The sequence below is a fragment of the Canis lupus genome, chromosome 16 (assembly GCF_011100685.1).
Source record: "Canis lupus familiaris isolate Mischka breed German Shepherd chromosome 16, alternate assembly UU_Cfam_GSD_1.0, whole genome shotgun sequence".
Classification (NCBI taxonomy): Eukaryota; Metazoa; Chordata; class Mammalia; order Carnivora; family Canidae; genus Canis; species Canis lupus.
The window spans coordinates 34,920,612-34,934,850 of NC_049237.1; the positions used below are offsets into that span (position 1 = coordinate 34,920,612).

The 14,239-nt window shown below is 41.3% G+C and overlaps 2 long non-coding RNA genes across 2 annotated transcripts in view; one reads left to right on the top strand and one right to left on the bottom strand.

Annotated features, from left to right (window-relative positions):
- Positions 1-8,701, top strand: part of LOC119869543 — a 45,735-nt gene extending 37,034 nt beyond the window's left edge. The window contains exon 3 of the long non-coding RNA XR_005371532.1: positions 8,557-8,701. This is a non-coding gene — a long non-coding RNA (uncharacterized LOC119869543). The remainder of the gene's footprint in view (positions 1-8,556) is intronic.
- On the bottom strand, positions 3,601-13,590 carry LOC119877102. Its single transcript, XR_005371531.1, has 2 exons — positions 11,069-13,590; positions 3,601-3,741 (listed from the first exon to the last, which is right to left on the bottom strand). It is a non-coding gene; the product is annotated as an uncharacterized LOC119877102 (long non-coding RNA).
- Between the last annotated feature and the right edge of the window lie 649 nt (positions 13,591-14,239).

A 14,239-nucleotide genomic window follows, 5' to 3' on the forward strand; every position in this document is an offset into this window, starting at 1 on the left:
CTCAGGAACAGACTTCCACTATGACAGTTTCTTTATAAAAGCTTATTTTTTGCTTCTAGAAGTCATTTCAATAAATAGCTGTCAGATTAGACTCTCATTTAAACAGTATCTGTGGTGGGGAGAGGAGTAATTAAAATGTAATGAGATGGTTAGCAAATGGATCTGGGACTTTTTAGCTTTCTTATTCTAGGGAAATCAGAACCAAAAGGCATTTTTAAGCGCCTGATCTGCCAAAGCATCACACTAGGGAGAGGGGCCGGTATGTGGATGAGCAAGAGAACAGCCTGTCCTGTCCTCCATGACATAGGTCCACGCTCCCAGGGGAGCAGAGGGGAGAGCAGCTGACTGTGTCCAAGGAAGTGGAGGGTGCTTGTGTCTGAACTGAATTTCTAATTAATTGGATGTTTGACAGGCAAAGACAAGGGCATTTGGAGCTGAAGAGACAGCGGAGGAGACAGTGTGACCAGTGTGGCCTGGGAGGAAATGGTTCTGGGGCCGAGGAGAAGTCAGGGCTGGCTGAAGGCCTGTGTCCTTGCGGAGCAGTAAGGGGAGGCAGCTGGTAAGGTGGCCCCAGGGCTGACCCCAAAGGCCGTGGGGCACCAGGCTCTGGAGCTGGGCTGTACCTACAAGCAACCAGAAGTCATCGAATGTGTGCAGGCCTGATGCATTTCATGTTTTAGGAAGGCAACTGGATGAACGAGAGAGAGGAAATGGTGAGAATCAATCTGGAAGCTGTTAGAGGAATAGATGATGAAGCCTGCTTTAGGCAGAGGGATGCACGGAAAGGGACACGTCAAGAGATATTTAGGATGCAGACCTGCGCTGAGCTGGGTCCTGACGGTATGGGAAGGAGTAAAGTATGGTTAGAAAGCTTGCTGGTTTGGGAAAATAGGTGCCTACCACACACGGTGCCAGGATACCTGAGAAGAGCGAATGCTTTTATAAACTGCCTTCTGGTATCATCTCAAGCGAATCTAAGAATGGAATCACCTAAATATATGGCAGAAGGCAAAAGGAAGAGCTAAAGGAGGGCATGCTGAGAGGTTTGTTCTTTGGGCCCAGATGGAATCTGCCAGTTTTTCTAAGGTCTGCAATTGTACTGTTGGTGCCAACCACTGTCTGCTGTATAAAGTGGGACTCACTCCAGACTCCCACATGAGACATTTCTGGGAGACCGTTGGATGAGAGCACATGACGAATGCAATGCTGGAAGGACATCGACGGGGAGCTCTCTAGAAAGTCACTGGAGCTCAGATATGAGGAGACACACGGGCTGGAAATCCAGGCTGCAAAATAATTAGCACACCAGAGCCAGCTGGAGCTAGCAGAGGGGAAGGGGCACAGGTGAAACCACCCAAGGAGGGCCCAGGACAGGAACCCAAGGAGCTTCAGCATTCAGGGAGCAGCTGAGGAGGGGTGGTGGTAGAAATGAGACGCGAAGAGGACAAGGAGAGAGTGGCGGCTAGGAATCTGCCATAAGAAGGACCAGGCTGGTCAAGGGCAAGGAAAACCTGTGAGGGGACAACTTCACAGTGGGAGTAAGGGGATTGGGCAGCAGGTGCTGTGTGGGCCTAAGTGATGCTGGGCATATTGCAAGTCAGGCCATTCCCTCTGGACTGTTGTGCCTGCCCATGTGCTAACTTCTCTCAATCCAGACCCGGCGCTTGGCCCACCACTCATGCCTTGACCTTTTGGGGCTCAGGCCGCTGGGATCAGTGGTAAAGTCTCATGACTTCCCTTCACTCATCTGTGGGATAAGAGCTTTTGGGCCACTGGGCCAACGCCACTCTTTCTTGTTTTGCACTGAGAAAAACCATCAGTGTAGATACCGTGCAAAGATATTTTTGGAGCATGGCTTTGATCATGCGGTAGCAACATTCCAGAAGAAAAAAGCTTCTTAAGAATCTGCTGCTTGTTGGCTGAGAGATTGGGTGTCGTGCTGATTGATGAAGGTCCCAATGCTCAGCAGTTCGGGGGAGAAAGCAGGCCTTCGCTATCAGAGGAACCGCATTGCATGTTCTCATCGTGGCAAGCCAGCTGCTATCTTCATGGTTAAGCAGCTCTAATGGCTACCATGTGTCAGCTGGAAATTGTACTTAACCAAAGGGATAAACAGCACTGCATCACAGAGCCACGAAGCTTCTGTGCCTATCTGCACATCATGAGCGAATCACGTCTGTTAGAATCCCATACTTTGTGTCAACAGACTTTTTAATACATGTATGACGTTTTATAGTCAGCTCTGAAGATTTTTAATGTGGGAATGTGATGCAATAGGATTGGAGAACTTAACGATGATGTAAAGGTTCTACAAGTCAAACCGTTCTACTTTTCATAATCATGCTGCAACAAGACATATATTAGTATTAATATGTGCATATATTAGCAAGTTATTTCTTTGGTTAAACAAAGATCCCAATGGACAGGAGGTTGATTTTAGAAGTTTTTAACAACGAATGAAGCAAGATAGGGTAATTATTAGACTGAGATAAATCCAAGAAAATTCTATTCCTTTTGATAGATTGGGACCAAATGCAGGTTTTTCAAGAAAAGGTAAAAAGGCATTTAACCCACAGTTTTTCCTTTTAGAAAATTAGTATTTTTTTTTATTTGATTAATGATGGGAATTGGTCATGTCCATATTCTGGCCTTTCCTCTTGTCAATTCAGAAAATAGAATATATTCCATCTGCTGTTGCTCCCCTCACCCCACATCTTAATCTCATTAAGGCAGAGTTGCGGGATCCCTGGGTGGCTCGGTGGTTTAGTGCCTGCCTTCAGCCTTCAGCCCGGGACGTGATCCTGGGGTCCTGGAATGGAGTCCCACGTCGGGCTCCCTGCATGGAGCCTGCTTCTCCCTCTGCCTGTGTCTCTGCCCACTCCCCCCTCTCTGTGTCTCTCAAGAATAAATAACTCTTTAAGAAAAAAAGGCAGAGTTGCTAAATACTAATAGTTTATGATAGTTTTCAATGAGAATTGGATAATTATAGATGTTGAGGAACATCCAACACTCATGATCAAAGAAGGAGGCTATGTACATGAGGAAATCCATGAGGTCTCATTTTGACAATTTTATTTTGACAACTTATTCCCCTTGTTTTTTTTTTTTTTTCCTGGCCTGAACTTGAACCATTAAGGTCATTTTTGTTCTGGATGGGTTTGGTTCTCATTCATTTATTTACTAGTGCCTAAGATCTGCAATTGTGCTACTGGTACCCACCATCATCTGCCTTAGACGTGGGACTCACTCCAGACCCCCCGACCTGTGCCATTTCTGGGAGACTTTCAGGGACTGCACTGGGCCATGGGCTATACAAGTGGGTTCTTGAGGGCAGGGATCTCAGATCCCCAAGAGGGATAATAGGAGAATCCTGTCTGGCTAGATTCTCCAATCTCTCTGACCAGCACTAGAAATATGTTTTAAGAGTCTTCTAGTTGAAATCGTCTATTACATGCGACGTGAACAATGTCATTTACTCTTTTTATTTGTCATGGCTCCCAAGAATCATGATGTTTTTCAGACCAAAATATTGGGGACCTTATTGCCTCAAACTTTCCAGTGAGAGATGAAGGAACTAAACATATGGCAAAAGAACATTGCTAGTTTAATCATTCCTTTTTATTTCCTAAAAGACAAGACTCAAATGATTCTGAGTTAGAGTAAGCGCCCACACAGTCCAGTAGAGCTTGGTGCTGGAATGTTCTAGAAGATTCTGATCCTGTGGCGTCTCATTACGAAAGCCTGAAAAATCAACGTAGCTTCAAATTCATGCGGTGAAATAACATGGGCATGTGAGGAATGTAATACTATAAAATATAACATTAACCATGTATCAGCCCTATCAGTCTATCAGAAATACACAACAAAGCAAGTGGTCCTGAGAATCTGAAGAAGGCCACTCAAAGTGGCTAAATGGCTTTGTTATTAAAAGAGCCCTGATATGGTAAGGCTCTGAGGTAAAACCCCTAAATCCTGACTTGGGTGTTCTTGTGTTTTAATGTTTGTTCTGCTGAGGTACTATTTTTCACCCAGCGTGGGTAAGAGTGAGTGGGAAGGATGGACCTTAAAGCAATGGAAGGATTTTTACTTCTTATTTTCTACCTATACTGCCTAGAAAATGTTTCCGTTGTTATGTCAAGTAGTACAAAATAAAACCAAGCAGTCTTGTGTATTTACACTGGGGCCTTAGTTATGCAAAAATGTGGTAGGTGAAGCATTAGTAAAAAATGTAGTAAAATGGTACCAGTTATGTTGGGGTTGTAAATGTGTCCTTTTGCTTTTCTTTTTTCTAAATATCAGTACTAAATAAAACATGTACTAAATATTTATAATGAAATTGAAATCTGGAAAAAAATCCTAATCTTATTTCACAATTAGTACCACACATTCTTGTCTGAAAAATCCCATCAAATGTAATTAATAGTCTTCTACCTTGGGGTAATGTCATCTGGGAAGCTTTTCAAGTTTTGAAAAGGAATGACTGGGTGGCTCAGTGTGAGTATCTGCCTTTGGCTTGGGTGGTGATCCTAGGGTCCTGGGATCGAGTCCTGCGTCGATCCTTCCTGCAGGGAGGAATCTCCCTCTGCCTATGTCTCTGTCTCTCTCTGTCTCTCATGAATAAATAAATAAAATCTTTAAAAAATAATATTAGTTTTCAGGGACTGTGAAGTCTGCGTGGGGAGCTGATGCACAGCCAAGGTTGAGGACCATGACAAATAGGACTCTAGACTAGATCACTGAAGCTGAAGGGAGTGTCTGCAGCCACTCACTATTATGAATAGTGGGTAACAGAGTGTGAGCCTCCTGGGTGGATCCCTTTGAACAAGATTCCCTACTGAGGTTTCCATGTCACTATTAGCTTAATGGGACCTGGAAAATAGTCAAAGTTAATTCTTTTTTAAATTATTTATTTGAGAGAGAGACAGGAGGAGGAGGAGATAGCATGAGCAGGGGGGGAGAGGGAGAAGCAGGCTTCCCGCTGAGCCGGGAGCCCAACATTGGCTTGACCCCAGGACCCAGGGATCATGACCTGAGCGGAAGGCAGATGCTTAGCTGACTGAGCCACCCAGGTGACCCTCAAAGTTAATTCTTAACGCAATTTTCATTTAAATTCATTTTTTTAAAAAAGCACAGATCTCCTAGCACTCAGAACTGGGAGAGGATTTGTGAAACAAACTATATATAGGACACTACAGGTTGGAATTCACCTCCTCAGATGATTGGTACTAACCAATAGGTCAATCATGACAACTTTTTTTCCTTTTTAAACATTTATTTGAGAGAGCACAAGCAGGGGGAGCAACAAAAGGAGGGAGAAGCAGGCTTCCCGCTGAGCAGGAAGCTTGATGTGGGGCTGGATCCCAGGATCCCGGGACCATGACCGGAGCCCAAGGCTTAACCAACTGGCCACCCAGGTGCCCCAACCATGGCACGTTTTAAGCTAAAAATTCAGGAAGACATCTGTCTTTTTAGCTAAATGTGTGTGTGTTGGGGGGGGGGGGTAGATGGTAGTGTGGCAGCTGTAGTGATGGTGACTGGAATCTGAAACTGTAATATGGGAAGTGACACAAACTCCTCAAGGCTTGGACTGCAATAAAAATAAGAGATGTAAACCAACATAATGGAGATTCTGATCTAAAGGCAAGATCATTGTGTATGTAAAGTCTTCTCAATTATCTCCATAGGAAAAGAGAATATTTTCAGATTCTAGAGACTATTATAAATGAAAATTTCTTGAAATCCAGGCAGGCATACAGACATTTTCAATTGAGTGGAACAGGAGACACTGATGGGGTGTCTCTCAGCCTCTGCTCCCCTTTCCAGGAGTTGCCCATGGTCAGACCCAGCGGCTGCCATCACACTTGCCTTCTTGGCTCTCGATGATAATGGGACTTGGCATCAGATCAAGCAAAGTCTACATCCTGGGAGTTCTGAACTGGGACTGTGAGATGCTAGGTTGTTATTTCTGCAGGTCATGTAAACCAGGGAGTGAAGGCAACCACAGTGGGTCACGATGCACATGTAAGCAGTGACTGGTTTGCTGAGACCAATGGAGCGGACGATGGAAGAGGGAACTCAAGGGAGGGAAGCTGACTGCTGGCTTCTTGGTCCTGTCCTCTGTGGGTCTCAGCTCTGCTTGATGAACTTGGATTCCATTAGCCATCTCGAGAGCCTTCCATAAATGCCTTTTTGCTTAAACTAGTTTGAAGTGATGGTTTTGCCTTGTGACCCAAAATGCCTTGACTAGAAAAAATGGTAACCAAAATAAAATGTGTAACCTAACCAGTAATTAACACTGAGAAAGGAATGTAAATGGAAGCAACATTAAGAATGTATTAGTCATTTCTCTCTGCTGAAAATTTTAGTACAGTCATTCTTACCTTTTTGGGGGTGGTAGCAGTTAGAATTCCTTAAGAAGCTGATGATGGAAGCTATAGAGCTTCTCTTTAGTGAATCCCTCCCCCCTGTTTTTGCATATAATCCATGTATCACATGATAAGTATCTAGGTAACTGATGTTTTGATTTGAACTGTAATAAATGTACACAGATGTCAGTCATTCTCATTCTATCATTTAGGTTATAATCTTCTTTCTAAAGGAGGAAACCAGTTTTCTCTATAAATTTTAGTTCCTTTACCTTGATGGCTCAATCAGAATTATTCAATTAAGTTATTATCATCTGTTAAATTATGGGATCTATATGGTATCAAAATACCTTTTTATAATATTAAAATACTTTTTGAATGCAAATCATGGTCTGTGCCCCAAACATGAATGTCTTATTAAGGTGGATTAAGGGTACTTCACATTGAAATTGAATGCCCTCTTCTGTAGGCTAGGCTTTTCTTCCCTCTATCGAACTTGAACTTATTGAAGGGCCCCAGCAGCTACAAGTCAGTCTGTATCTGAATCCAGTCTCTACTACTTGTCAGATAAGCGTGGGCAAGTTCTCTAATCCTTTGAGACTACATTTTCTCATTGGCAAATGAGGTCAACAGTAGTACCTAATCATTAGGTTTTTGTGAGGTTTTAGTAAGATAATCCATTTAAAGCACTTGGCAAAATGCCTAGCACAAGACAATAAATATTACTTTATTATCTAGATGAATAGACATAGAAATTCAGTCACAATATACTGTGAACTTGCTTCTCTTGAAAAGCCTTTTCTCCTGACTTGTCCTGCAGACTTATACTGATAGAGAAAGGGCTAGGACTGGGTCAGGGTCAGGTCCATTCAGAGCTTTCCTCCTCTGTGAAACTCCCTCCCTCTTCTAGACAGAAGGAGGGACCTCTTCAGGCTTCCCTGGGTATTCCTCCACATTGAGTTGGAATCAACTGTGTAGATGGGCTCCATCTCCAGACTCTGAGACAGGAACTGTTTGATTCTCCTCCTCTGTATCCCATAAGACAATTTGTTGAATAAATACATGCATAAAGAAGCACAGAGCCAGTAGCACTTCCTGCCCTTTCCCTCTCATTAATCAGATCCTGAGGGAGAGCATGGAAGAGGTTACAGAAGTGAAGAGGTTGGTATGAGAATAAGAAGGATCCCTACAAACTTAGGGAAAGACTGATTGTTCAGTAGCCATGGTAACAAGGAGCCACCCGAACTGGTTTTAAGTCTTTTCAATCTATCCGTGACAACTAGCTGAAGTGAACATGCTTTTGCAAACCAACTGGTGTTGGCTCTTGCATACGAAGATCAGTCAATAAATTAGAATGGATCTGTGCCAGTAAAAAGCATCCAAGCACCAGCCAATTGATAGGTCTCGCATGAGCAACCACACTTCCACAGATGTCAACCCACTCTCACTAAGTTCACCAATCCATGAATTCCACACTTCTCAAAAACCCTACATGAGATTAGCCGTCTGCTCTGTTCTTGGAGACTATGCCTGACAAGCACAGTTTTCCCTTATTAGAGCCAATAATAAATTCAGTTTTGCACTTTTACTTCAGAATATTGGGAAATTGTCTCATCATTTTCCCAATCCTGATATAGAAAATTTTTGTATTTAGATAAATTTCATGTAACATAATTCACCATCTTAAACATTTTAGTGTACAATTTAGTGATTTTTAGTATATTCACAATGCTATGCAATCGTCATCCCTATTCAATTACTGAATATACCCTTTTATCCTCAAAGGAAACCGTGTACTTCCCATTGACCTTCTCTTCATCACTTGCCAACCACTAGTCTACTTTTTGTCTCTGTATGCTTGTCTATTCTTGACACATCAGATGAATGAAATCATACATCATGTGGTCTTTTGGGTCTGGCTTCTTTAACTTCAGCATGTTTCATGATTCATCCATGTTGGAGGATGGATCCATGCTTCATTCCTTTTTATGGCCAAATAATATTCTACTGTATGGACATAATACATATTTTTAGCCATTCTTCTGTAAATAGATACTTGGGTTGTTTCTACCTTTTGGCTATTGTGAATAATGCTGCTATGAACACTGGTGTACTTTGGTGTACAACTATCTGTTTGTGAATACCTGTTTTCAATTGGTTGACAATTTTTTTTTTTTTTTTTTTTTTTTAGGACTCTGACTATATCACCTTAGGGTGCCCTGCCTGGCTAGGTCAGAGAAACATGTGATTCCTGATTTCGGGATTGTGAGTTTGAGCCCCACACTGGGTGTGGAGATTACTTTAAAATAAAATCTGAAAAATAAATAAATGAACCACCCTACTGTCTTCCAGCTTCCATGATTTATTTCTAAAAAATTTTTTATTAATTAAAAAAATTTCAGTTTTCTATTTAGCTTTCTAACTGTGCTTGTGCCTTCAACACTTTCGCAGTGATTTTCTGCTCCTCAATTGGGAAAGCACACTTGATCCTGTCACAAACACAACACACATGGAACCACTGTAGGCCCTGCTGACATGTTTTCTTTCTTATAGACAACTTCATAAGAACTATAGGTCTCATAGCATGAACTCCTCAAATCACCATGTGTGGATTCTGTGCTTTCCCAACCTTCTCAGTATAAAGTTAAATGATCCTACTACCAGGGGTTTCAGACAGCGTAGTTTTGTTAGAAGCTGTATCATATATAGGACAGTCTATGACAGTGTGTCAAATGCTGGGCTATTCTGAATGTCTATGGATGTCATCCCCATAAAAGGAAAAAGCTGTATGATTCCTGATAAGAAATCAGCCATTAACTTCATTGAGGATCCATCTTATGTGATGAGGTGCTTGTCAGAACAGGCAAATCCAGACACAGAGAGTAGATTAGTGGTTGCCAGGGTTAGGAAGAAGAAGGAATGAAAAATAACTGCACACAGGTATGGGGTTTTGTTTTTGTTTTTGTTTTTGTTTTTTGAGTGATGAAAACATTAGAAAAGAAATTAGTAATGATGATTGCATAGATCTGTGAATGTATTAAAATCCCCCCAATTAAAAAAAATCCCCCAAATTGTACATTTTTAAAAGGATAAATTATGTCTTGAGCTGCTATAGAAAATCTAAATTGGATATCTCAAAGGCATCTCAAAATCATTGTGTCCAACAACATATTTTTGTTCTTTAATATCAAACCTTGTCTTCTTTCTGTGCTCTCTAGAGCTCAGTGATTGGACCACCATGCATCTACTTCCACAACAGAAACCCTAGGTCATGCTTGCCACCTTGCTACTCCCTTCCCTCAATATTTAGTCCATCCCTGAATCCTATCAATTTCACCTCCTAAATGTCTCTTTAATTTTTCCATTTGTCCCTATCTTGAAGATTCCATCCCAAAGCCACCATCTCTCATTAACAATGCTTCTTATCTGGCCTCCTTATGTATGCACTACTGCCCCTCTTCAATTTGCCATCCCTGCAGCAGCTGGCAGGGCTGGAATGCTCAACAGATAGACCAGGTGCATACTAATTACATCAGCAAAGCAGACCACTTAACAAATCGAGGCAAAATTTCTTGGAAAATTTTGATATTTTTTAGAATATAAAATTTCTGTAAGTAACAGAACACCCAGCTCACACTTGCTGAGATAGTGGGAATGTATTTTCTCACCTAACAAGTCCAGAGTTAGGTAGGCTCTAAGTTAAGCTCAGCCATGTCTTGAAGCACCTACACTTTTTTCCATACTGCCATTCTACTGCCTCCCCGATGGTGGTAAGATGGCTGCGAAGCAGCAAATTGGCAGCATGTTCCTCTGTTCGCATCCAGTGACAGAAGAAAAAATCCCTCAAGGATAGGTTCTTCCTTTAGCTTGTATCAGGCAAATTTAAGTTATAGGCACACATGTGGACCAGGAAAAGGCCAAATACTCATTGGTATGGACTGATTATGGTCTACTTGTGGATTGGATGGGCAGTGGAATAAAATTTGATAATCTGCAGAGGAGGAAGACAGGGACGGATGCTTGCCCTTGATGCAATAATATGGCCCTTCTTTTAGGCAAGACTTGAAATATAGGGAAGGGGCCCTAATATATTGCAGAAAGAGGAAGCTAACTTTAGCTAAATCTCATTTACAGCATGAGTTTTCCCCCTTTGTATTTCAATATTCTAAACTCAAATGCATTTTCTGTCATCTGGCACAAACAAAATTCAGTAATTTATCTGTAATTCAGTAAAGACCTTTCCAATTTTTCTTATTGCACTATGATAAAGTTAAAATTTAAAGATTATCATATGGATTCAAAGGTGGATCATTCTTTTTCCAGTTATAAAATATATTGAGCACAATGACAGAGATTCACTAACCACGGGGTAAATACAAGTCAAACACTTCCCTTTTGGGCTCTATGCATTTAAGCAATATATATCACACATTTACAATTGTGCCAGGCAGCTTTAAGTAAAAAGAAAACATACTTTAGGAACAGTTATAGGATAAGCCAAAAGACCTAGAAACCACTCTTTTAGCTAATAGACCTAGATACATAATAGGTAATCAAATTATAAAAATCTGCTGTATTAAGAATCAAGTGCATTTAACTCAGAAATCAGGGGTTCTATGTGTAATCTTTATAAAAATGAGGTGTTATTCATTTGACAGTATACATAAGTCACTAGCAAGCATTGAGATGCGTTATTCCCCTACCTATGTGTGGTTGGCAGCTCCTGGAAATCTATAGTAGAAGCTCTCTTCCCTAAGTAGCCAGGATCTGTAGCTGGTCAGTTAAAAACAAAAGTCAGTTAAAGTGGAGAATCACAAAATTACAATAAATATCTTTAAAATGTTGTTTTAAATTAAAAACATACAAGTCTATTCATTCATCACTCCTTTGATAACAGGCCTTTTCTTGTGGCATCTGGGTGGCTCAGAGGTTGAGCGTCTGCCTTTGGCTCAGGTCGTGATCCCAGGATTCTGGGATCGAGTCCTACATCAGGCTCCTTGCAGGGAGGCTGCTTCTCCCTCTGCCTTTATCTCTGCCTCTCTTTGTGTCTCTCATGAATAAATAAATAAAATCTTTAAAAAATAAAATAAATAAAAAAAAGGCTTTTCCTTGGAGTAGAGTCTACAGAAGGGGGCTGTACATAAGACATGCATTAATGCAAGCAAGTAGCACTACCAATTTTAGTTTCAAGTGAAGACTCAAGGCACCTGTGGAAAAAAACTGAGGGCAGAATTCCGCTGGATTTGGACAACCTTTCTTTCCCCCTAAACTTACATGTTTTTCCCATACCTAATTCCATAGCATTTTTTCTTAAGACCCGATAAAGACCTATCTTTAGAGATAGGTGCTGATATCAGATAGCTCTTTATCAGGTCTTCCCAAGAATTTGGCTTATTTTCACAGAGATCACAACTCTCTTCACGCTCCTATTTGTTTGCTTTGGGTAATATTGAATTAACTTATGTAATTACTCAGTATAACTTGCATAAACAAGTTTGGGAACAAATGACTGACTTTTGGAATGCATACAACTCACGAAGAAGTGATTAGCCCATCAGGGGTTAGCCTACTTACTAGTTTTAAAAATTGCATGATGGGTCTTCAGCATTAGGAAAGTTTTTCACACAGAACAGGCACTGGTTCAAAGGTCTAAACCAAAGGAAAGCTGAGTTGGTTTTAGAAAGAGAAAAATCTAAATTCAGAAACAGCATTGAAATTTATATGAACTTATGAAACTCCTTTGAGAAGAATGCTAAGGAGTAAGATTTGAGCAGACCTTTCTTTACAAAGCTTCCAGTAGGGCCAGCAATGCTTCTCTGTGGAAGGGCATGATGCCTGAGCCTCCCGTTGGATGTGTTTACTATCACTGGGTCTACTCTTGATGAATGCTCTAAAATATTAGAATATGTCTCTCTTTGAAGAAGGCAGGAAAGGAGCTCTTCCCAGTTCATGTTTAAGGAAATCTTAAAGTCTAGCTTTTGGCTTTCAGCTTGGAGGAGGCCAAGGTGTAACCGGCTTCAGTTATCTAGAAATCTGGCCAGGTTCACCCAACACCAGGCACCCACTTCCAACCATGCCGCCTACATTCGGCCCCAACAAGATCAAAGTTGTATACCTGAGGTGCACCAGTGGGGAAGTTGATGCCACATCTGCCCTGGGGTGAAGATCAGCTCCCTGGGTTTTTTCTCCAAAAAATGTTGGTGATGACATTACCAAGGCAACAGGTGATTAGTAAGGGTCTGAGGATTATAGTGAAACTAACATTTAGAACAGACAGGCCCAGATTGAAGTGGTACCATCTGCTCTGCCCTGATTATCAAAGCCCTCAAAGGACCACCAAGAGATAGAAACTGAAGCAGAAAAACATTATGGACAGAGAAAATGTCACTTTTGATGGGATTGTCAATACTGCCCGACAGATGCAACATCAATCTTGAGCCAGAGAACTCTCCTCTCTGGAACCATTAAAGAGATCCATCCTGGGGACTGGCCAGTCTATGGGCTGCAATGTTGATGACCGCCACCCTAATGATATCACAGATGACAACAATAGTGGTGCAGTGGAATCCCCAGCTAGTTAAGAACTACATAGGAAAATATTTCAATAATCATTGACAACCAAAAAAAACAAAACAAAAACAAAAACAAAAAAAACAACACAGCATTGAAGTCTAAAGTACCCTTAATATGGGTCACATTACTAAGGATAATAAAATTCTCCAAGGGAACCAATTTGCTAATCACTAGGGGAATATCTATCCCGTTTCCTGGTGCCCTCTTGTGATAAAACAGCAGGTCTACAGTGGGGTTCATAAAGCTTTGAGATTCAAGTATCTGAAAGAGATACTCGTTTACCTTCATTACCTTCATACCTACCTTCATTCAGTTGGACTGCACACTAGGAATTAGCTACCAAAATGATAAAAGTGGTGGTGTTTGAAGGTGGGCCTTAAGATTAGAAGTATTTCCTCCCCACCCCCTAAATTACCTAAAATGAAATTACACTAATTTTATAAGTAAAACAACAAAAAACACCACAGTTGACCACCACAGTTAGTTTAATAAGCAGAACCACCTTAAAGCTTTGGACAAAATGACCAATAGCCTTAACATGAAGGCTTTTAGTACTTGTACTTTTTGTTTTTTGATTTTAAATTTATTTTTTTAAAGATTTTATTTATTTACTCATGAGAGACAGAGAGAGGCAAAGATATGGGCAGAGGAAGAAGCAGGCTCTCCGCTGAGCAGGGAGACAGATGTGGGACTCAATCCCAGAACCCTGGGATCGCGACCTGGGCCAAAGGCTTTATATATATATAAATTTTTTTTTTTTTTAAGTAATCTCTCCAACCGGGGACACGGGACACCTGGATGGCTCAGCAGTTGAGAGCCTGCCTTCGGCTCAGAGTGTGATCCTGTAGTCCCAGGATGGAGTCCCACATCAGGCTCCCTGCATGGAGCCTGCTTCTCTCTCTGCCTGTCTCTGCCTGTGTCTCTCATGAATAAATAAAATCTTTAAATAAAAAAAAATCTCTACACGTAATGTGGGGCTCAGACTCACAACTCAGAGATCAAGAGTCGTACACTCTACCAACTGAACCAGCCAGGCATCCCTCTCTTCTAGTAATTCTTACTGAATTCAGGGGAAGACCAATAAGTCTTTTTAAGTTTTCCTATTGTTTTGTCTCACACTGTTTAAGAACTCAAAAATAACAAAAACTAAGCAAGGCAAATCCTCAGCTGTTTTCCTAGTTAGCATTTAGGAAGCCCACTGTATTATGCAATTTCTAAAAGGCAGTACTGAATTGGGTTACGATCATGAACTCTGGAATCAAATGCCATTTACTAGCCGGTGACAGTGACCTTGCAACAGT